At 33.6% G+C, this 23587-nt stretch overlaps 1 protein-coding gene across 3 annotated transcripts in view; it reads right to left on the bottom strand.

Annotated features, from left to right (window-relative positions):
* Positions 1–23587, bottom strand: part of LOC139482682 (tumor protein p53-inducible protein 11-like) — a 202034-nt gene that overhangs the window by 147080 nt on the left and 31367 nt on the right. For all 3 annotated transcript variants that reach the window (XM_071266740.1, XM_071266741.1, XM_071266736.1), the window contains 3 exons: positions 10667–10757; positions 9711–9809; positions 1790–1847 (listed from right to left, as the gene is read on the bottom strand). The gene's annotated coding sequence lies outside the window, so the exon portion shown is untranslated. The remainder of the gene's footprint in view (positions 1–1789; positions 1848–9710; positions 9810–10666; positions 10758–23587) is intronic.

Here is a 23587-nt window from a genome sequence, read left to right as displayed (position 1 = left end):
AATAATCATTAAGACCCTTGCAAATAGAAAATAATGCTAAACTTTGAGTATGCTAAAAATACATAAACATGCAAATAACCAAATCTTTTGATAATGAAGTAAAAAAAAAATGTACAAGTGGATAAAGGCTACTTTGACCTTTAAAGTTTTATCTTCAGAGCCATATAAATGACATTGCATCCTTTAGACCCATCTTGCACAAAGGAAACAAATGAAATCTAAAAATCTAGAGAAGATACTTCATGCTTTTCTTCATTGAAATTCTGACCTTATTTAAACAATATAAAAAGAGGCTGACAAAACAAATGACTTTGAAAAGACTTCATATTTAAAAAATCATTGCAATTGTTAAGGCTCTTAAAAAACATGTAAAGTTTAAGAATTGCATTGAAGCTCAGTGAATAAATTTGTAATTGTTCTAAAAGTTATAACCAAATGGAAAAAAATAAGTGGCAGATCCAGAACATTTCATGAGGGGGGCACGCTGACTGACCTAAAAAGGGGAGGGGAGACACTCCAGTCATGCTTCAGTGATTCCCTATATAATCAATCACATTTTTCCCATGAAAGCCCCCCCAGGATCCGCCTATGATTAATGTCAAAAAACTAAAACTCCAAATGCCATAATAATGTGTACTTTTTCAGCCCCTTGTAACTGACCAGCTTAACATTAAGAAACTTATTATGTTCCTTGTAAAACATTCTTGATGTCTATGGGACTGTCATTTTATATTGTTGAGAATTTGTATTGATGGCTGATGATTGCGATCTATAATAGTCTCTATTAAAGTAATTCAGTTTTGAAGACCTCAAGCCATTATTCATAGAGGCTTGTTTATTGTTGCTGACTGTATCATGTCATCAAATTAGCAAGACAATAAGTGTATAATGTCCTTAGAGACTATAATACAGTTCATGTCAGGTTGCTTCTTTTTTCTATACAAAAAGAGATATATCCATCACAGGCCTGTTAGTACTAATTTTTTCCTTCAATAATACAGATATCTACAGAAACTCAATCAATGTTAAAAAGTCTTGATAAATTAATTTTTTTGTACTGTTTTTGTGAGGATGATTTGTTGGTGTCCATAAGACAACAACCCAACAAACAAAAACAAAAGTGATAATGTGGCTTTGAGTCATCTCAGTAACGTTCTGTGAATTGTCAAATACTTGCAACAAAATGACCTTGACACTTCTATTTTCTACTTATAATAAAAGAGATACAGTCATCCAATTTTAAAAGAAATTGGATGATATTCCATTTGGTAAGATGAGGGCTTCAAAAAACATTGATATACTTGTTTACTTATATAATTCCCCATACAATAAAAATTGTTCTCTATAACTTATGTTTGTTAAAAGTATATGGTCAATTATGTTTTACAAAATACAAAATTCTGAAATCTAAAACGGATTTTAGTAAAACTTGAGCTTAAATCTATAAAGGTAATTATCTGCTAATATTTCCAAGTTTGGTTGTAGACAGACAAATGTCTTCTGTCCAATGTAATTAATATTGTAAATTGTTTAAACCTATCTGGAGAATGGGAATTAATTTCTCTAAAATACAAATTAAGATTAAATTCAGTTTTTCAAGTTTATTTGAAGGTTTTTATAATGTCTTTCAGTATAAGTATTCCGTAAACTACATTTATCATCACTGAGATGTCTATTTCATTGAGCATACTTCTTGTATGGGAAATATCTATTTCTATGAGTATATCAAATTTCTGGGAAATATACTCATACTGTTATTTAGTTAATCAGTTGGAACCATTAATCATACTTTAGCCTGTCAGCAGTCTTTAAGGTTCCATCATGGCTTGGTTACTTTGTCTGACAGTCTGCAAAAGAAAACAACTAAATACTACCATGTATACAGTATTCATTTAACATGACGTCTTTATAAAACTCTCCCTTTGGTGTGAACTAGAAGCAAACTTCGAAATATATTTAATGAAACTATGCAAGATATATACAAATCTTGTATCACTGTAAAACAGCTTAATTAAGACTTGAGTTAAAACAAAACAACATAAAATATAGATTTGCTTGTCTAATATCAGTTTTTTCTGCAAGACTTACTGTGCATAAAAAGTTCACATCTGAAAGACTGGTAATTTTATATAAAAAAAAAACTATTACGTAAATGTAGTAAAATAGTAGATGATAAAAGTGCATATAATCATATTATATTTAGCTTGTCACTTTTAAAGTTTTATTACAGCTCCTTAATTGGAAACAGTAAAACATACATGATTATTGTTCTGTGCTGTTCAATGGGGGTCTGATCCCAGATCCCGCTTTGTCAGATTCCTGTATCCCGCTTACACTATGTACGTAGGCAATTCTCATTTTTTGTAATTTCCTGTGTCCCACTAGACTTCATTTCCCAATTTCACGGCACAATAATTTGACTTTCACATGTCAATTAGCTTACTAAAAACACAAATCCTGTGTCACGCTTAGACCCCAATGAGACCCACTTCAATAATTGTGATTAAAATGTGCATAGTCGCAATAATACAAATATCAACCAGACTTACAGTACGGCTGTTTAAAACAAACACATTATGTTAGAGTATTATAAATGTTGGCCCTCCTTAAAGAGAAAAAAATAGAGGTCCACAAGAGCCTGTATCGCTCACACTGCATCTAACAAAATTGCTAATGAAAATATTCTTGAGATGAGTATGATTACCTTACTTGTCATATTGAAACTCCTAGAATTACTTTTTACTTTATTTATATTTTCAGTATCAACCAAACACATTGAACAATCAGATGCTGATGCAGTCATTTTTTATGGTCAGACATGAGAAAGAATTATCTTCCCTAGTCTATTTCGACCATACTTGGATTTTAGTTACTCCAACTTTTGAAATCTGATATAGATTGAGAATTCATGACAGCCGGCTTGGATTACAGAATAGATAAGAATGCTATTCAATCTTTAGCCTGCTGCAATGTTGTGATTATTTTTTTAAAGCATTTAATCTTAAATTATGGTCCACTCACAGATCAAAAAATTATCAAAATTGATAAGTATGATACATCCATGTACGATTAATTGATTTGCAAGAAAACATATTCTAAACCTATCATGAATACTATTCTGCACACAAGACAGACAGTTTAAGTGATATATATTTTTTTGCAACCAATCCAAATACCAAATATTGATGATCAATTATTATTACCATTATTTGGAAAATAGTAGTTTCAACTCTTAGGAGAATTTTTTGTGAAATCTAACCAACAAAGGGAGACTTGACAACGGAAGCCAATGCAAAAGCTCACACTGGCACTTTTGATCATGTCACCCCAAAAAAAGACAAGTAATGAGGGGGGTAGGAGGGGTCCTGATCCCAAAATCCCAGGCTTAAAAACACGAAATCCCCAAATCAAGGGCTTAAAAATACGAAATCCTGAGGTCCCGAAATTCGAAAAAAAGAAATCCTGGATCCCGAAAAGGGTCAATCCCGAAATCCCGAGCTTAAAAACACCTGATCTCTGAGTCCCCCCGATAAAGGTCCTATCCCCCTCAGTAATGAGTGGTGCATTTTACTCAACAAAAGTTGGTCAAGTAAAATGAAATAAAACCTCATTATGTCTCTCATTACTTTACATTTCAAAATTTAAAACCATGACAATCAGATGACAAAGCCTAAAAGTATTAAAAAAAAAAGTAATTTCTTCATGATAAGACAAATGTCTTCCTAGATTATGGTTTTTGAATAAAAATCAATGGAATAATATCGGGAACAAAAAGGAAAACATTAACTCTACAAGGTTTTTTTTACTTGAATCAACTACATGTCAGCATATAAGATGCTTTAATCCATTTCCACAACATGGAATATTACAGTTCACTGGTTATCTTTGGTTCATGTCTGTCATATTTCTTTTTTTTTTCATTATTCGTTTTGTAATAAATCAGGCTGTTGGTTTTCTAGTTTGAATTGTTTTACATTTTGTCATGTCTGCCTACTGCAGGGCCTTTATATCTGACGATACATTATCATTTTTGCTCATTGTTGAAGGTCATACACTGACCTATTGTTGTTTACTTTAACATCATTTGGACTCTGATGGATAGTTGTCTCATAAGCAATCATACCATGTCTGCCTACCAGTCAAGGTCGTTTAAAAACCTCATAAGTACCAATCTTATATTAGAAAAAAATAATATTTCATGCTTAAAATTATTACCGGAGTACCATGATTAATGGGTTTGAAAATTCATTGGAACCAGTCAATTCCCAAGGCTTTCCCTCTGTTCAATTCATCTTCACATAAATTCTGTCCAACTTAATACAGAACTATCACCGTGGTCGTTAGAACACTAATGACAGACAGGGGAATGAACCTTTTCCACACTTTGCATGTCGTTAACAATATGTAAAGCCCCAATGTTGATTACACTTTTCATTCAATTACTTATAAACAATGATACAAAATTGAATTTCAGGAAATCCGTTTATCAATATAAAAACAAAATATCCTATTAGATTTGAGTTTAATTGAGATCTTACACAAGCAATTAAATTTCTTATCAATTCATACCAGAAAGTCTTAAAATATCTCTTGTTTCATGCCCTTCAATATGTCTTTAAGTTGTTTCTAGTGGTTATTTCAATTAACTACTGAAGCCATGACATTATGAGTGCATTTGTTTCTAACCCGAAATTTTGTCATCGATGACTATCGTTTAGTAAACGTTAAGCTGCTAGAAACAAATACATCGTTTAATAAACTTTATCGACCCCACGTTGTCAGACAAAAATAGATTACACTCACTTACTGTAAACAAACAGGTAAAAGTGCGGGAAATGAATAACCAGGACTTTGCGAAAACAACACATGCTCGTAATTATTTAAACGACAGATGCAGAAACAAATTTATCGTTTACACGTTGCAACGATAAACGATCAACGACTACGCGACTATTTTGCGCGTACATCGTTTATGTGAACAATGTCAACGTTGACCAAAAAATGTAAGAAACAAATGGATTAAACGACTACGCGCATAGTCGTTTACATCGTTTAGGTTAGAAACAAATGCGCTCTTTATCTTGTCGGGTTTCATTCAGAAAATTTGCATGGAATATTTGCCACTGGACATTATACAAACATCAATCAATCAATAAATAAATCTTGTAGGATTCATTAAAGGTTTAGACCAAGATAGAATTTATTCATCTTATCATCTTATTTCTTATTTTCATAATTATTGAAAATACTGATAAAAAACCCACCCCAAATATACAAGGCTTATAATTTTGAAGAAAGACATGTATTTTGTCGACATAAGTCTCATTAGTGACAATCGAATAATACAATTATTGGCTAAATGAAGTAAATAGTGTAAATCAATGCGAGTGTGATGTTTCTTAGGAAACAGGGGTAAAGCAAAATTATGCACCTGACCTAAAGCTGATAGTTTCATGAATGGGAGATAATGAAAAAGACAAAAGGTCAGATGATATTTTTTTTTTCAAAAATGAAATTGGATAGAAGGTAATCTATAGAAATGGGGAACAACAAACAGTTATACTTTTTTTAAATTGTTATTTGGATGGAGAGTTCCATGAATGAAATCTGTTTGAAGAACTCAATTAATGATTTATGAGAAGAATTCAACTTTTGTTTGAATGAATCGGGATGTGGTGTATAGTTGAATGATTGTTGGTGTTTAATGCCACGTCAGCAATAGTTGCTTCATCATGGCCATCATCATGATTGTTGGTGTAGGAGGTCAGAGTTCCTAGAGAGAACCTCATCGTTGGACAGGAAAACAGCCAATCTTCATCATTTTAAGATTGGAGTTGGAAGCATCTGCCACTTGCCGGGCGGAAACTCACACACACAGTGTTGAAAGACTAGTGATATAATAGATAAACTGCACAGACCACTCAGGGGATCTAATAGGTCAATTATACAAAAGTCCTATAAAAATAACTAAACCAGAAAATACATCTGAAGTCAATATGATACAGTACTTTATAATAGACAAGAGTGTACTTTATACCCTGTGTCAAACTCGTACATGCTTTGAGTCTGGACAAGTTGTTCAAAGTAGTGGATGAAAGATGTGCTTTAAAACCCAGATGTTTTGACACAATCAATATTAGTTATAGACAATATATTCATAACTTGGACATTTCTTGTGATCATAGATTACCTAATCCAAGCATGATTGCTGAGAAATCGGTCAAGAAAAACAAACTTTGGATTATGCTGTTAAGGAATGAGGTGAATGAAAGATATTAACACATCAATATAATGCTAATTGTCAATTTCCTGTATCATTCTAATGCATAGCTACTGTAAAATCTGTATGAAACATTCTGGTATAATTTTAAAAGGAAAGGTTTAAAAACAGATTTATTCGGAAACAAGTTGAGCTTGTAAAAGTATTTATTACATTTGGTGTAATGAAATATGGTGATTTCCCACCAAAATAAAACCTGATAATTTTACATTTGAAATAAATCTGATAATTTCATTCCTCTGACATTGTATAACAATGGGTATTGTCAAGACATTGTGAATGATATGCAGCATCAAAACTAATTGGAAATGCGTAGAAAAGATAAAGTTCCTGGTATCCATTAAAAAGCCTATGGTCAATGTCATAAAAAGACTAACTAATTAATGAATTCAAATATAGAAAAATATTCAATTTGTGACCGTACAAGAGTGATAATTAACTCATGAGCTATGGGGATTCATGAATTAATGTGTTGATCGTTCACTTGTTATATACGACGAATAAATCAACAGTTAACCTTGCTATCTCCAATACAATGTTTGATGACAAAGAGAAGGACAGAGTTAAAAGATGGAGAAATTGAAAGGGTTTAATATCTTTATTATTATATTTTAAATATTTTGGTGTTTAATGCCACTTTCAGTACTATTTGATATTCTATGGCAGCCAGTTTTTATTGGTGGAGGATCCTTGGCGCCTGGAGAGAACTGTCCACCTTTGGCAGGAAAACCTAGACAATTAAAACTAAAGTAGAAAGCACCTGCCACTTGTTTGGCTTGAAGTCACAACCTCAGTTTTGACAGGCTAGTGGCACATTAGTTAAACTAATTGGACAACTCGACCAAGGCCCTTAAGGGCTAAATAAATTTACCTCCATTTTGTTGGTGGCTATTTCTTTTATCAACAAAACTCTAAGTGTTTAATACTTAATCAAAGAATATATCTTCATTTAAGGGGGTTCGCGGGTCTAAATCATTTATATAGAATTTCTCTATATTTTTCTATAAATGAACTTTATCATAATAGTTAATAGAAAAATAAAATAAAAAGTGGGGTCACCGTTCATTTGCGCTCACAATCTGACTTCGAAAGAAGCATACATTTTTGTAAAGGTGTTTTTTTTCTGTTGAAGTAATAGGAGAAATTAAGGTAATATCGAAAAAAAAAGAAAGAAATTTATTACAGAAATCGCTCAAATTCTACAATAATTTAGTTGAAGTACAGCTTATGTGGAAATTATATTAAAAAATATAGGTCACCGATGAGTTAAAAAAGATATTTCAATTTTAAAGCCAAAAAATGGCATTTTTCCACCAAAGGGAGATAATTTTGAGCTTTTTCAATGATGTATACATTTTAAAAGTCATCTGGGGCCAACACGAATTGTTTGTTTTGAATGATTTTTGTACCATATAATAAGTAACAACTACAAAAGGTAACAAATAAAATTTGAAATGAAAAACAAATGTTAATTTTTTTTCTGAAATTTTTATACCCTCAGTCCTCCTTAAAACAACACCATTATAGTGGGTGCAATTTGTTGACAGTAATATAATCAGGACCAAACAATTAATATGTTAAAAATCGGCTTAATTTCTGTTGACCACAGAAGAAAATTTAATTAAATGACCATTATATTTTATGTATAATCAATCTAGTCACGTAAAGCCGACAGTCGAAAACTCATTACATCAGATATCTTGTCTATAAGAGATCAGGTGTTATTATCACTTTTAGGAAGACAGATTGGTGAAACTCCATGCAAATTAAAATGATGGTTATAATCTAGGGAGCAGAAATAAAAAAAATGTGGGCTAAAAATCAATGGACAGCAACCCACTGACATAAATAGCATACCGACATCTAGAGTTCAATAAATTGAATATGAAAAAAGAAGATGTGGTATGAATGCCAATAAGACAACTCTTCACAAAAGAGACCAAATGCCACAGAAAGTAACAACTTAAGGTCATTGTATGACTTTCAATAATGAGAAAAGCCAATACAGCATAGTCAGCTATAAAAGCCCCCAAAATGACTAATGTTAAATAATTCAAACGACCTAATATTCATGAAGTCTACACAACTTGAATAAGTCTATATCATACGAAAGCTAGAAAAAAAAAATTGAATAAATTTAAAAGGGTACATCAAATATCTGACATCAACATGAAATTCTGCAACTGACAAACAAATTCTGATCTGACAAAAGTCAACAATTGAAAAAGGTGAATTTGACAGTTTCATGTAAAATAATAAAACAGCTACTGACAATTTGAGTTTGTCAACTATAGGAAAAAAAATGTTGTTGGTTTGCTGACTCATCAATATATACCAACATCTCTAATTCATATACAAAAAAACCCACTAATTATAAGGCCATAGATTTTTTATTATCCACATTAAGCATCATAAAAAATTACTGATCGATTGTTTTCCTAAGTAGTAACAGTTTTGCATTAAATTTGTCAGTATATCAATATTGTAATGTCAACTTAGTATCTTAGAGGACGTTTGACATAGGGATCATTAGTATCTAAGAGGACGTTTGACATACGGATCATTAAAGATAGAAAGTCTCATCATGGATACTCTTTTTGACCACAGAATGTTTTTCACCTTAGGTCCAATTCACATTAAAAAATCAATTATTCCTTTTACAAGTTTTCTTAACAGATTTTTTTGTATATGATATCATAAAGTTCCACACAAAAAATGAAGAAGAAAAAGGCATTATTTGAAGAAAATTTGGTCTTCTTATTTCCACAACCATTGTGACCAACAGAGAGTACTTTCAATCATTGCAATGAATAGTACTCTGCTGATATTGAACATTAAGATATCTATTTATATTGCTAGTAATCCTTTGTTCCAATGACACCCTTTTCAAACCATAGTCATATATATATGCTCATTAAAAAGAAAGAGAAAATATGAAAGAAATAAATAGGGGAAAAAAGCATCTCCACAAAAAAAGTGATCGAGTTTAGGAGAGCTTTTAGAACCTTATAGCTGGTATAGACCTTGAGCAAAACTGTTTGGCCTCTGCTGGTATAGACCTTTAGCAAAACTGTTTGGCCCCTTTTTATAATTAAATAATCAAAGTCCAAAGTTTCAATCAGCATCTAATATATTTAGGGTAAGCCCCAGTTTGATTCATGACCAACTAATGTTGTATGAAGAGAACAATTAAAATACAAGTATCTTGATGTTACTTATTATTTTTTTTCAAATTCACTAAAAAGAATTTTAAAATCATTATCATGTTTCAAATCATGTGAAATTTAAAATGAAAATTTATTACATTTTGTTGACACTTAAAAAATAGATACTTCTGTCAATTGCATACTTTACTTTTGCAGATTAACCATTGCAATTCCATAAGTAACATTACTGGTGGTTAATCAACTTTATAATAAAAGAGCCTTACCTATAGTTAGGTCTGTTATTGTTCCGAACTGTTATCCAATAGTACCACTACAGAGCCTGACGTCAATATGTATCAAGTACGGTTAAGCTTTAATGATCACTATAATGAAATACCACACACTGTCAAATACTAATTTTGTACAGGAAGAAAATGGATCATTCTTTTAAAAATACCGAAGATTTCATGACAAATCAAATAGATTGCTTTGTCTGAACTGATGGTGATCAAATTACACCACAAGCAATTATATGTTTTTTGAAGTTCATTAATAAAAAATAAAAAATCTTTTTTCAGTAACTACCACCAAGACATATTTGCTCATATATCAAAAGTTTCTTCCAAAAATGTTCTAGAAACAAACACAGATGTTAATTAATCTCCTCTTTAAAAATCATGTTTTTTGCAGAGATGTTTGAAATCCCTATATATATTTTACAAAATAAAACAAAAATCTCGTTTTCAGAAACCTCTCAATGAATGTTGCTTTGTATATGTTTGAGCTTTTTTCTTGATTTTTATTATTGGCAGAAAGATATTTTAATGATTTGGTGGCAGAGTTTCTTACTTTTCAATTTGAAATCATTTCCTGAAATATTTCATCTAATATATACAGGTTTAATAGCAACAAAGCATTGTAAGTTACATCTAGTATGGAGTATAGTTACAGACCACTGTCAGGCTGTTAGTTTTCAGAGGGAGATATGATTCCTGAAACATACAGAGTATTCGTTCACAACTTGTCAAGAACCAGGGCAATTTAAAGCTTAACTCATTGAATTGTGACTTTTATTTCTGTTGGAAACTGTATGTCATTTTAAGCTTTGTTTGAATGCTCCATTCATACATCAGGCTTGAAGCAATTTTTGTTCACTCTTGTTTGGATTTCTCTGAGGTGTTTTTTAAAGTTTGTTGTCTTTTTTTCCATCCATAATGTTGTTGGTCTTTCTTCTACATACCTTTTTTGATTGACCCTTGTTCTCTTATATCTTTTCAGATTCATTGAATTTTCAGCTAATCTGCCAGGTTTTCTAGAGGGTCAAATGGAATCTGCAACAATAATGATGCATTTTAATTTCAAGGATGGTTGGTATATTAACTATACATGTATATTGAAAGACATAAAATTGAGAATGGAACTGGGGAATGTGTCAAAGAGACAACAACCCGACCATAGAACAGACATCAGCAGAAGGTCATCAATAGGTCTTCAATGCAGCGAGAAATTCTCTCAACCAGAGGCATTCTTCAGCTGGCCCCTAAACAAATATATATACCAGTACAGTGATTATGAACGCCATACTAAACTCCAAATTATACACAAGAAACTAAAATTAAAAATAATGCAAGACTAACAAAGGCCAGAGGCTCCTGACTTGGGACAGGCGCAAAAATGTGGCGGGGTTAAATATGTTTATGAGATCTTAACCCTCCCCCTATACCTCTAGCCAATGTAGAAAAGTAAACGCATAACAATATGCAAGCTTTTAAAAGAAGTAACATTAAGCTAGAAAAATTTGTTTACCTAGATTCCAGATGTGAGCATCCTAAAATTTGAAGGGGAAAAAGAATTTTCCAGATTTTTCATGAAGTTTAATTGGTATTAAGATGCTTTATACTGTACAATCTTTATAAAATCCTACTTACGAGGTTAATGAAGTAATCATAGATCAGCGGAATAAACGACTGAACTGTTCGGGTTACCATTGTACCAGAATCCTGGACCCCATGTAGTTAGGTCAAGGGAGGTAACTACTTTACTTCCCCAATCTCATTTGGATTCATTATGGTATATTTGGTTTCAAATCGGTGGTAAAATAGTTCGTTTGATTTTGAGATGGGAGTATTAAACTTAATGAGCAGAGCATGATTTGTCTCACTGTTGCAAGCTAGGGCTCAAACTGGATCCCAACAGTAAACCAACACATAAAATGTGATAATGAGCATGAAGTAATCCTCTGGCACAACTAACGAAGGTTGCAAGATTATATATCTACTAGGGTCAAGGGAAGCCCAGCCACTATGTTATTTGATTTGTAGTAATGAATTATAAAATAAGGAAAAAGAAGGGTGAGGGTGTCTGATGTGGTAAAATTTTCTAATGCTTATAAATAAAAAAAGCAAAAGAAGCTCAAAATAATTAAGATAACAAGATGGCCTAGATGATCAGGAAACATTGTGATGTGACTCTAGTTTAACTGCTTTTAAAGTTCATTAGAAGGAGTCTATTTTAACTTAAAATGGCTATAAAATACACTTAAGTGAGCCTTATGCGGAAGTTAAAATGATTTCTCTCTGTTTAGAAAAAAAAATGCACTTAAGTGCTCGTATTGATTTGTTACAAACAAACTACAGATATGCTGTGTTATTACATATTATATCTTCTCTATGTTTAAAAAGAGGAGGGAAGCAAGATTATCTTGTTTGCTAATGTTAGGGTTATGTACTGAATATGTTCAAACGAGATGTGATTGATTAAGATTTTAAGTTTTGATAATTGCTACATATTTCTAGTTGTTCCTCATGCTTTAAGTTTGAAAATAATCTGTAAATGCAAATATTCATTTGACAGACAGATGATGCTTCTTTATGATTATCCGAAGAAAAAAAATTTGTACAACTTTGCAATTTTCCGAATAAAACCTTCTAAAGAACATAAAAAGTAATTTAAATTGTGAAGTACATCAATAATCAACCGTAAGTGTTAATTACCAGGACTATAACTGGTCATCCATCACGTCAGAGGGGATGAAAAATCAGGAGAAACAATCGTAATTTACAGTCACGTCAAGCAGTATATCATGATTAACTATGTTTCTGTAAGACAATTGCTCATTATACCACTGACGAACTGATTAATATCACCAAACCAAATACAAATATTTTAAATCGGTGATCAATAAAAACATTTTGGCAGGCATATCGAAAACGTGATCATAAGTTAGTTTTTCAGTAATAGGTTGTATATATTTCATTATCTAATAGGCATTTTTTTTTTTATAAAAGATGAAGTTTTTATGCAATGAATCTCATTTTTCAATTCACAATATGCCTAATTGTTCCAATAAATTAAACCCAAGGCAGTTTCAGCACCTACACTAAGTCATTAATTACTGATGAACAATAAGGAAATACAAATAATGATGTAGAACTATTTTAGATTGTTTACAATTTATTGTTGGTGTTTAAGGTACATGTACTCCCAAACAGCACCACAGGATGCATGCATCATTATAGTATCAAGGGATGAGTTCATTTGAGTATATGTCCTTTACATTCAAAGATACGTGGGTAATGCATCTTAATTTGTCTAAAATATTTATCAAAGTCAAAGGGTGCTTGAGGAAGTCTAAAAACAACAAAAATAACTCATATATATAAGGAGTCAATTAATGAACAATTTCAGTTTTAGTTTAAACATATTTTATTGTTCAAAACAAATGGATTAGACACAAGTTTTTCAACTTAGTTCCGTCTTCTCCAATTTCAGTCATGTTGACCATAATGATGGGTAAAAATTGTCATTTCAGAGCATTTCAAATAAGGATTGAGTCAATTGGCTGTTTTGTTTTTAGTTTACTTACTCCTGGAGTTGGTTTCACAAAAATACTCACGACTAAGATTGATCAAAAGTCATGAACATTTCGGCATACTTGCATCAATCTTAGTTGTAAAATTTTTTGTGAAAGCGACTCCAGGTACTTGACCAGCTGAGTTAATTTTGTCAGACATTTTTATGTTATGACAATGAAAATGTTTGATTTTATTTAATTGCTTTGCATCCTTTGGAAGTATCAAGGGGGAATTATTCATATTATTCCTAATTTTAGTAACATTTGTGTTTGTCAAAACGGCAGATTTGGCATAATGGACATTATCGTCAGACTATTAATGATTTTTTGGGACAGATAAAAAAATAAAAAGATGTGATATAACTGCCAATGAGACAACTTCCTATTATTTTTTGACACTATTTATTATTTTTTTATTGGTGGAAATTGAACTTATCAAATCAAGTTCATAATTTAAAATGTAAGACTCCAGTGATTTGAAAAACATTTCAAATTATCTATTGCTATACATTTTGTAATTCGTTCACTCATTTTTCCATCTGATTGCCTAAAAATGAAATTGAACAGAAGAACTAAACAAGTCTTGCATGATTCTATATCGATGTGAGACATCAAAGAAATGAGTATGTATTAGGGACATTAAATTCTATGAACTCTTTGACACATAGCGGGAAAGTATGGAATGAATAAATACTGAAAATATTGCTATTTTCAGCGTTATGAATGACAACTAGATGTTCTCAAGAGCCTAAATCACCCACATGGTTAAACATACTTGGCATTTTAACCTTAAGCAAAAGTAACAGCATGAATTTTCTCTAAATAGGAATATTGTAACAAATTGGATCCATATATCCAAAACTGAAAAGGAGGACCTTTTCAAAACAAACAAAAATAAATTCAGGACAATATGTTCTCAAATGTTGCTTTCCATATTTTATTTTAAAACTTAATTGACTGCTCTAAACTTATATTCAGATATGACACTTGGATGATCAATAACCATGGTAAATTGTACATAGCTTTAAAGACATGTATTAATTTCCGTAGAACAATGTTGTAAAGACATGTATTTCCATTTTCCAACTTATCAAGAATTTCAAACCTGAATATTTGTAAATCATGTGAAAGGTGAAAGCACTTAAAGTTTGATGGTATTCTCTCTTCAATTTTCCATCTTAACACTGCTTCTATTTTAATCCACATCAAAATAGAACCTAAATCAGCTAGTTATGAAATAAGTAGTTCTATTATTTCTACTTGATTTGAAACAGAATAATTCTTGTTCTTGTTATAAACAAAGACAACTGACCAATAACGTTCTGATTGTGCCTGTCAACCATGATATTAAGTTTGTCACTGGTTCTGATGGGAGCAGTCAGGTTAGGAAATTACATCAAATTCTATCATCCTGTTTACAGTAGAAGGACATTGTAGGTCAGGATTATATTTAGCCAGAACACCAGACTGCCATTGATCATGTTGATATTGTGACATTTAAAACCATGCTTAATCTTAAAAGTTTTTACCAAAAAAAGTTGTTTTAATACTCAGGTCTTAAGCATCTATAAAGCAAAATATTATTTTAACAAATCTTCTAAAAAATAGTTTCCTGACCATATAGATTTTCTATTGTCAGAGCTGTATTATATGGAATGTAAAAGGCAAATTAATACAAAAATGTCCATAAACAATATAATGTATCTAATCATGTATGAAATATTTGCCACTGGACATTAGACAAACAATATTCAATCCAGTGCAGCTAGTATGAATGGCATAGTTACTTACACCCTAGGTTTGAATTATCTAGGTAATACTTTGTAAAAGAAAATTATTTGCTTATATTTGTACAATCTTAATTAGAATTTATGTGGTTATTTCCCTTTCCAATGTCAGCACATGGTCAATATATACTGAAAATCAACATTTTTATCAAACAACAACATACCTAGACCACAAAAAACAAATGACTTTGCGATAGCTTTCTCATTTATTGGCCAAAATGGGCCAGGTGAGTTCAGAAGATGGGGACTCTTCATAGAGGAGACCTAGAAGACACATTTCAATGACAACACAGGAGAGAAGAAGACTTCATAGAGGACACCAAATAGATACAGTTCAAGAAAGACACCTCAGAAGGAGAGAGCATTTCATTAAGGGCACCAATAAGAACAACTCAGTAGGGAAGAACACTTCATAGAGGACACTAAAAAGAAACATTCAACAAGGGACAACTCAGAAGGAGAGAGCATTTCATTAAGGGCACCAATAAGAACAACTCAGTGGGGAAGAACACATCATAGAGGACATCAAAAAGAAACATTCAACAAGGGACAACTCAGAAGGAGAGGGCATTTCATTAAGGGCATCAAAAAGAACAACTCAGTAAGGAAGAACATTTCATAGAGGACACTAAAAAGAAACATTCAACAAAGGACAACTCAGAAGGAGAGAGCATTTCATTTAGGGCATCAATAAGAACAACTCAGTTGGGAAGAACACTTCATAGAGGACACTAAAAAGAAACATTCAACAAGGGACAACTAAGAAGGAGAGAGCATTTCATTAAGGGCACCAATAAGAACAACTCAGTAGGGAAGAACACTTCATAGAGGACACCAAAAATCAACAAAGGACAACTCAGAAGGAGAAAGCATTTCATTAAGTGCACCAATAAGAACAACTCAGTAGGGAAGAACACTTCATAGAGGACACTAAAAAGAAACATTCAACAAAGGACAACTCAGAAGGAGAGAACATTTCATTAAGGGCACCAATAAGAACAACTCAGTAGGGAAGAACACTTCATAGAGGACACTAAAAAGAAACATTCAACAAAGGACAACTCAGAAGGAGAGGGCATTTCATTAAGGGCACCAATAAGAACAACTCAGTAGGGAAGAACACTTCATAGAGGACACTAAAAAGAAACATTCAACAAGGGACAACTCAGAAGGAGAGAGCATTTCATTAAGGGCACCAATAAGAACAACTCAGTAGGGAAGAACACTTCATAGAGGACACTAAAAAGAAACATTCAACAAGGGACAACTCAGAAGGAGAAAGCATTTCATTAAGTGCACCAATAAGAACAACTCAGTAGGGAAGAACACTTCATAGAGGACACTAAAAAGAAACATTCAACAAGGGACAACTCAGAAGGAGAGAGCATTTCATTAAGGGCACCAATAAGAACAACTCAGTAGGGAAGAACACTTCATAGAGGACACTAAAAAGAAACATTCAACAAAGGACAACTCAGAAGGAGAGAGCATTTCATTAAGGGCACCAATAAGAACAACTCAGTAGGGAAGAACACTTCATAGAGGACATCAAAAAGAAACATTCAACAAGGGACAACTCAGAAGGAGAGAGCATTTCATTAAGGGCACCAATAAGAACAACTCAGTAGGGAAGAACACTTCATAGAGGACATCAAAAAGAAACATTCAACAAGGGACAACTCAGAAGGAGAGGGCATTTCATTAAGGGCATCAAAAAGAACAACTCAGTAAGGAAAAACACTTCATAGAGGACACTAAAAAGAAACATTCAACAAAGGACAACTCAGAAGGAGAGAGCATTTCATTAAGGGCACCAATAAGAACAACTCAGTAGGGAAGAACACTTCATAGAGGACATCAAAAAGAAACATTCAACAAGGGACAACTCAGAAGGAGAGAGCATTTCATTAAGGGCACCAATAAGAACAACTCAGTAGGGAAGAACACTTCATAGAGGACATCAAAAAGAAACATTCAACAAGGGACAACTCAGAAGGAGAGGGCATTTCATTAAGGGCATCAAAAAGAACAACTCAGTAAGGAAGAACACTTCATAGAGGACACTAAAAAGAAACATTCAACAAAGGACAACTCAGAAGGAGAGAGCATTTCATTAAGGGCACCAATAAGAACAACTCAGTAGGGAAGAACACTTCATAGAGGACATCAAAAAGAAACATTCAACAAGGGACAACTCAGAAGGAGAGAGCATTCCATTAAGGGCACCAATAAGAACAACTCAGTAGGGAAGAACACTTCATAGAGGACATCAAAAAGAAACATTCAACAAGGGACAACTCAGAAGGAGAGAGCATTTCATTAAGGGCACCAATAAGAACAACTCAGTAGGGAAGAACACTTCATAGAGGACACTAAAAAGAAACATTCAACAAGGGACAACTCAGAAGGAGAGAGCATTTCATTAAGGGCACCAATAAGAACAACTCAGTAGGGAAGAACACTTCATAGAGGACACTAAAAAGAAACATTCAACAAGGGACAACTCAGAAGGAGAGAGCATTTCATTAAGTGTACCAATAAGAACAACTCAGTAAGGAAGAACACTTCATAGAGGACACTAAAAAGAAACATTCAACAAAGGACAACTCAGAAGGAGAGAGCATTCCATTAAGGGCACCAATAAGAACAACTCAGTAGGGAAGAACACTTCATAGAGGACATCAAAAAGAAACATTCAACAAGGGACAACTCAGAAGGAGAGAGCATTCCATTAAAGGCACCAATAAGAACAATTCAGTAGGGAAGAACACTTCATAGAGGACATCAAACAGAAACATTCAACAAGGGACAACTCAGAAGGAGAGAGCATTCCATTAAGGGCACCAATAAGAACAACTCAGTAGGGAAGAACACTTCATAGAGGACATCAAAAAGAAACATTCAACAAGGGACAACTCAGAAGGAGAGGGCATTTCATTCAGGGCATCAAAAAGAACAACTCAGTAGGGAAGAACACTTCATAGAGGACATCAAAAAGAAACATTCAACAAGGGACAACTCAGAAGGAGAGAGCATTTCATTAAGGGCACCAATAAGAACAACTCAGTAGGGAAGAACACTTCATAGAGGACACTAAAAAGAAACATTCAACAAAGGACAACTCAGAAGGAGAGGGCATTTCATTAAGGGCACCAATAAGAACAACTCAGTAGGGAAGAACACTTCATAGAGGACACTAAAAAGAAACATTCAACAAGGGACAACTAAGAAGGAGAGAGCATTTCATTAAGGGCACCAATAAGAACAACTCAGTAGGGAAGAACACTTCATAGAGGACACTAAAAAGAAACATTCAACAAGGGACAACTCAGAAGGAGAAAGCATTTCATTAAGTGCACCAATAAGAACAACTCAGTAGGGAAGAACACTTCATAGAGGACATCAAAAAGAAACATTCAACAAGGGACAACTCAGAAGGAGAGAGCATTTCATTAAGGGAACCAATAAGAACAACTCAGTAGGGAAGAACACTTCATAGAGGACACTAAAAAGAAACATTCAACAAAGGACAACTCAGAAGGAGAGAGCATTTCATTAAGGGCACCAATAAGAACAACTCAGTAGGGAAGAACACTTCATAGAGGACATCAAAAAGAAACATTCAACAAGGGACAACTCAGAAGGAGAGAGCATTTCATTAAGGGCACCAATAAGAACAACTCAGTAGGGAAGAACACTTCATAGAGGACACTAAAAAGAAACATTCAACAAAGGACAACTCAGAAGGAGAGGGCATTTCATTAAGGGCACCAATAAGAACAACTCAGTAGGGAAGAACACTTCATAGAGGACACTAAAAAGAAACATTCAACAAGGGACAACTAAGAAGGAGAGAGCATTTCATTAAGGGCACCAATAAGAACAACTCAGTAGGGAAGAACACTTCATAGAGGACACTAAAAAGAAACATTCAACAAGGGACAACTCAGTAGGAGAAAGCATTTCATTAAGTGCACCAATAAGAACAACTCAGTAGGGAAGAACACTTCATAGAGGACACTAAAAAGAAACATTCAACAAGGGACAACTCAGAAGGAGAGAGCATTTCATTAAGGGCACCAATAAGAACAACTCAGTAGGGAAGAACACTTCATAGAGGACACTAAAAAGAAACATTCAACAAAGGACAACTCAGAAGGAGAGAGCATTTCTTTAAGGGCACCAATAAGAACAACTCAGTAGGGAAGAACACTTCATAGAGGACATCAAAAAGAAACATTCAACAAGGGACAACTCAGAAGGAGAGAGCATTCCATTAAGGGCACCAATAAGAACAACTCAGTAGGGAAGAACACTTCATAGAGGACATCAAAAAGAAACATTCAACAAGGGACAACTCAGAAGGAGAGAGCATTTCATTAAGGGCACCAATAAGAACAACTCAGTAGGGAAGAACACTTCATAGAGGACACTAAAAAGAAACATTCAACAAGGGACAACTCAGAAGGAGAGAGCATTTCATTAAGGGCACCAATAAGAACAACTCAGTAGGGAAGAACACTTCATAGAGGACACTAAAAAGAAACATTCAACAAGGGACAACTCAGAAGGAGAAAGCATTTCATTAAGTGCACCAATAAGAACAACTCAGTAGGGAAGAACACTTCATAGAGGACACTAAAAAGAAACATTCAACAAGGGACAACTCAGAAGGAGAGAGCATTTCATTAAGGGCACCAATAAGAACAACTCAGTAGGGAAGAACACTTCATAGAGGACACTAAAAAGAAACATTCAACAAAGGACAACTCAGAAGGAGAGAGCATTTCATTAAGGGCACCAATAAGAACAACTCAGTAGGGAAGAACACTTCATAGAGGACATCAAAAAGAAACATTCAACAAGGGACAACTCAGAAGGAGAGAGCATTTCATTAAGGGCACCAATAAGAACAACTCAGTAGGGAAGAACACTTCATAGAGGACATCAAAAAGAAACATTTAACAAGGGACAACTCAGAAGGAGAGAGCATTTCATTAAGGGCACCAATAAGAACAACTCAGTAGGGAAGAACACTTCATAGAGGACATCAAAAAGAAACATTCAACAAGGGACAACTCAGAAGGAGAGAGCATTTCATTAAGGGCACCAAAAAGAACAACTCAGTAAGGAAAAACACTTCATAGAGGACACTAAAAAGAAACATTCAAGAAAGGACAACTCAGAAGGAGAGAGCATTTCATTAAGGGCACCAATAAGAACAACTCAGTAGGGAAAAACACTTCATAGAGGACATCAAAAAGAAACATTCAACAAGGGACAACTCAGAAGGAGAGAGCATTCCATTAAGGGCACCAATAAGAACAACTCAGTAGGGACGAACACTTCATAGAGGACATCAAAAAGAAACATTCAACAAGGGACAACTCAGAAGGAGAGAGCATTTCATTAAGGGCACCAATAAGAACAACTCAGTAGGGAAGAACACTTCATAGAGGACACTAAAAAGAAACATTCAACAAAGGACATTTCAGTAGGAGATAAAATTTCCAAATAAGACATCAAGAAGAAACAATTCAAGAAGGACAACTCAGAAGGGGGAGAACACATCATAGGACACCAAGAAGACATGCTTCAAGGAAAACATAGGAGAGGAGAACACTTCATAGAGGACATCAAGAAAAAGGACAAACTGTAGATAATAAAATGTCCAAAGAAGACATCAAGAAGATACATTTCAAAAAGGGCACAAACAAAACACACTTCATTGAGGACACAAATTTTAATCAATGAAGACATATTTCAAGATGGATAACTCGGAAGAGGAGAGCATTTCATTATATATCAGTAATATTACATTGAGGGTCTACATTTCATAGGTGGCATCAAGAAGACACATTCCAAGAAGGACAACTTAGTAGGAAATAACATTCCAATGAAGACACCAAGAAGATACATTCCAATAAGGATTGCTCAGTATGATATAACATTGCAGCGGACACCAATCAGACACATTTCAAGAACAACTGAGAAGGGGAGAACACTACATCAAAATCACCTAGAAGACACATTCCAAGAAAGGACAATTCAAAAGGAGATTACAGAGGACACAAAGAAGATAAATTTTAAAGCAACTCAGAAGGGGAGAACATGTAATTAAATGACACCAAGAAGACACCTTCCAAGATAGATAACTCAGTAGAGGCAAACACTTTATATGATATTGTCATTGGCTATCATGGCATAGTCAAGATATGTTTGACCTCAATATATTTGTATCACAAACAAAAAACTCCAACCAAACATTTGGAGTAAAAGAGTTTGACTATTTAGTTATATTTGTTTGACAATTTTTTCTTTCAGTACACAACACAATCTCAAATACAATTTTTAACTTACTTATATACAATCTTGATCAATGTTAAATGTTACTTTTAAATAAAACATGTTAATTCCTTTTATTTCTTTTAACTGAAAATACATATTTACATGATACATGTACTTTTCTGTAGTGGTTGCATATGTTGCTTACATATTTATATGGTTTTATTTTTTTATTTTTATTCTAATAAATTGTGCGCTCCCATGAACTTCTTGTATAGCCAATGGAATCAAAGCCCTATAGCATCACTTTCCCTTGTGCTCAAACAAATCTGTGTATTTATTAGGTAATGCAAACATTTCTTTAAAGTATATAATAGCAAAAGTGTAGGAAATTAATAGAATTTGCTTAGTTTGTATCATCAAATTTTGGAACAGTTTCAATTGTAAGTACCCTGGTATACTATAGATTTTTTTGTAGCAATAAATGCAATATTAAGGAAATTCTTTAAAGCAATCCTTTACATATATATAAGAAAATGTGATAGGATTGCCAAGGAACCAACTCTCCACAAGAGACCAAATGTCAAAGAAATTAACAACTATAGGTCCCCCTACAGCCTTAATTCAACAAAGAGCAAAGCCCATACCGGATAGTTGGCTATAAAAGGCCCCAAAATGAACAAATAAACAAATATGTAACACATAAACAAATGACAACCACTAACTTAAAGGCTCCTGACTTGGGACAGGCACATACATACAGAATGTGGCTGGGTTAAACATGTTAAGGGGGATCCCAACACTCCCCAAAGCTGGGACAGTGGTGTAACCGTATAACATAAGAACAAACTATAACAAGAGTGCACACGCTGAAATTTCTCTCTTTCTATACTAATCATTGATATTATGTTGATAGTCCTAAGTATAAAGCTAAGCTTTATTACAACTGTCACGTAAACTTAACATTAACCAACTAAAAAAGACCAATGAACCTTGAAAATGAGGTCAAGGTCAGATGAACCATGCCAGGCAGACCTGTACAGCTAACAATGCTTCTATACAACATATATAGTTGACCCATTACTTATAGTTTAAGAAAAATAGACCAAACACAAAAACTTAACACTGTGCAATGAACTGTGAAAATGAGGTCACGGTCAAATAAAACCTGCACGACTGACATAAAGATCATAAAACATTTCCATACACCAAATATAGTTGACCTATGGCATATAGTATTAGATAAAAAAAAAAACAACACAAAAACTTAACTTTGACCACTGAACCTAAAAATGAGGTCACGGTCACATGACATCTGCCCGCTAGACATGTACACCTTACAATCATTCCATACAACAAATAAAGTAGACCTATTGCATATAGAATGAGAAAAACAGACCAAAACACAAAAATTTAACTATAACCACTGAACCATGAAAATGAGGTAAAGATCAGATGACACCTGCCAGTTGGACTTGTACACCTTACAGTCCTTCCATTCACCGAATATACTAGCCCTATTGCTTATAGTATCTGAGATATGGACTTGACCACCAAAACTTAACCTTGTTCACTGATTCATGAAATGAGGTCGGGGTCAAGTGAAAACTGTCTGACAGACATGAGGACCTTGCAAGGTATGCACATATGAAATATAGTTTTCCTATTACTTATAATAAGAGAGAATTTAACATCACAAAAAATTTGAACTTTTTTTTCAATTGGTCACTGAACCATGAAAATGAGGTCAAGGACATTAAACATGTGACTGACGGAAACTTCGTAACACGAAGCATCCAGGTCTTCCACCTACTAAAATATAAAGCTTTTAAGAAGTGAGCTAACACCGCCGCCGCCGGATCACTATCCCTATGTTGAGCTTTCTGCAACAAAAGTTGCAGGCTTGACAAAAATCAGTTGAAAAAGGCTTCACTCTTAAGATTGACACAAATTACAAATACTACACAGAGTGGACGTGGCCAGGTACTTGTATATATCCTAAGAACAAAAATGCACTATGTACAGACCTGAGAGTACTCACAGTTACTGACAGCTAGTTCAAAGCCTGACTAACAACTAGTGAAAAAAAAATAATGCATCTAAGACTAAATTATCAATCAGTACACATCCAACATCCAATAGATTTAGGAGAAAAGATGTTGTAAACCGTCTGAGAAAAACGTGACCTTGTGCCAAGATACAGGTATCAACAGATTGTGGATCCATAAATGTGTAT

This window comes from Mytilus edulis, chromosome 7, assembly GCF_963676685.1.
Source record: "Mytilus edulis chromosome 7, xbMytEdul2.2, whole genome shotgun sequence".
In the NCBI taxonomy this organism is placed as follows: domain Eukaryota; kingdom Metazoa; phylum Mollusca; class Bivalvia; order Mytilida; family Mytilidae; genus Mytilus; species Mytilus edulis.
The sequence above is the reverse complement of the archived record's forward strand: the minus strand, read 5'-3'. Positions and strand labels throughout refer to the sequence as shown.